Source organism: Narcine bancroftii, chromosome 1 (genome assembly GCF_036971445.1).
Source record: "Narcine bancroftii isolate sNarBan1 chromosome 1, sNarBan1.hap1, whole genome shotgun sequence".
NCBI lineage: Eukaryota > Metazoa > Chordata > Chondrichthyes > Torpediniformes > Narcinidae > Narcine > Narcine bancroftii.
In genome coordinates, this window is record NC_091469.1 from 301381091 (window position 1) to 301383544 (window position 2454).

At 38.2% G+C, this 2454-nt stretch overlaps 1 long non-coding RNA gene across 1 annotated transcript; it reads left to right on the plus strand.

Moving 5' to 3' along the window:
* The first annotated feature begins 882 nt into the window (after positions 1-882).
* LOC138751887 (uncharacterized) lies at positions 883-2073 on the plus strand. Its single transcript, XR_011350246.1, has 2 exons — positions 883-1100; positions 1822-2073. It is a non-coding gene; the product is annotated as an uncharacterized lncRNA (long non-coding RNA).
* The last annotated feature ends 381 nt before the right edge of the window (positions 2074-2454 follow it).

The window sequence follows — 2454 nt, forward strand, 5'->3', positions numbered from 1 at the left end:
GTGCAGAAGAAGTCTAGTCATCATACATGGGATGTATGAACCATCATTTTCAGGCATTTCAGTGTTGAGACAAATATGTCCACAATAATTCAATTTTGGCTTTTCAATTCTCAATGGTGAATTTTAAGAAATATGAATTCAAAAAGTTTCACTGGAGATAAAATTAACAAAATCACTCAAAGCAACAAAAGGGAGTACCAGAAAAGAAAACATCTTTGTTTTTAGCCCCACCTAAATTCTGAAGTTACCTTTATTTTTGTATGGAATCAGAATAGTTATGCTTTGGAAGTCTTTGGGCTGGTGAATGATAATGAGTCAAGGTTCTTTTAGGGGGAGAATTTAATCAATAGTGGGGTAAAAGAGAAAACCTGGGTGTATGTGCAGATAATGCACTTGCCGCGTGTATCCTCAATCTTTTGCATTGAATATTTGTTTTATCTCCTGAATGAATGGCAGCACATAAAAATCGCTGCCCACAGACAGCACAATATAACTTTTAATATATTCATCAATATATAGATACAAAAATGATAAGATGGGCCAAAGAAATACAAGTGCCTGGGGTAGATCATCATTTGAAAGTTAAATTATACCCATTCGCCTGGGCCCTCTTGTGTATGATTCATCTTGGAGTGGCTGACAATTTCCTGGCATCAACTATGTACTCAATGATAGCACATTATTAAGGCCAACACAGTGCATTCATTATTTGTGCAGCAAAAAAACAAAAAAAAAATCCAATTACTAGGCAAACCAGAAACAATTTTGTATAATTTATCTAATTGTTTCACTGGTGAGTCAATAGTGATGTTGTAAAGGTAAACTGGTGTATTGTGCAAATTGTTACATTTGCATTCAGGGCTGGTTGCTTCATTACAGGAAGGATCTACATTTTTTGCGAGGATGAAGTGGAGATTTACTAGGATGATATTGGGATTGGAGAGCATACCTTCTCAAGCAAGGTTGACCGAGCTAAGGCTTGGGATGACAGCAGATGAGAGGTGACTTAATAGAGATGTCTATGAGGGGCTTAGATAGAGTGGACAACCTGTACCTTTGTCCCAGGGCAACAATAGCAAATACCAGAGGACATGTTTAAGGTGAGTGGAGCAAGGTTTAGGGGAGAGGTCAGAGATAATTCTTTTTACACAGTGGGTACCTGAAATTCATTGCTGTGGGTGGTGATGGAGGCTGGCACTATAGGGACATTCAAAAGACTATTGAATCGGCACATGGATTTTGGAAAAATAGAGGGTTATGGGTGTAAGAGGGAGAAGGATTAGATTGTATGCAGTTGGTTTATATGGGGTCAGCACAACATTGTGGTCCAAAGGGCCTGTAATGTATGTTTTTAAAAACCAAGGATAGCTGGGTAGATTTGGCTTCCTGGATTGCTAAATCAATTATTTACCAGATGTGAGCAAGATCTTAGCAGAAAATGCTGTTTAGACTTTTAATTAAGAGATTAGCAGAATAAGACTCTCCGATATTTGTTCACCTAAGCCATTCTGGCTGTTGCTAGGACCACTGAGTTCAAACCTCATAATGGGCTTGGTTTAAATATGAAGTGAAAGATTAAATTTGAGAAAATTAAGTGTAAGTGACTGCCTTTGACATTCAAATGTGGCATCAAGGAACTCCAGTGAAACAGAAAGATATTTTCTTATGTTTTTACCTATTACTTTCCAGCCTCTGCCTCAACATTTCTCCTTCCCCTACCCTCCCATCTGGATCCATCTGCTCATCATTCTCCCCCTTCATCTGGCTCCACCAATGACCTTACAGCATCTGTCTCAGTTCTGCCTCTCACTTATATTCCAGCTATCTTCCCTCTACAATCCTGATGCAGGGACTCAGCCTGAAGTGTCAACCATCCCTTTGCCAACATGGAAACTGTTTGACCTTCCAACTTCTTCCATCAGCAGTCTCTTGTGTCTCCTGGAACTTCCTGGTTGAATGTAAGTGTATTGTCATGTACATAAGTACAAGGTATCAATACACCAAAATTCTTACTTGCAGCAGCCAGATATGTAAAGTATCCCAACTACAATAATAAAAATTAAATTACCACCATGTACCAAGACAGAAAAAAAAATACAGTAAACCACCTAGTATCCAGCACCAATGGGAAGTGGTAGACTTTGGATAAGTGAATTTGCTGGTTGCTTGAGATTGCATATTGCATGATTGGCGAACCGACTGCTAGGGGCGCCAATTTTAAACTTCGTATTTTTAAAAAATTTAAATTTTTAAATTTATTTTTCACACTGTGAACCATATCAATCAAAATACATACAAACATTTCCCTCTTAAATATACACTATGGCATTTTCTCCCCTTATTTCCCCCCTACCTTCCCTCCCCCCCTACCCACCCCCCTCCAAACCCATTAAACATTCATCATATAATACAATAAAACCATTAATCAATGTCATCACACAATGAAAATAAACA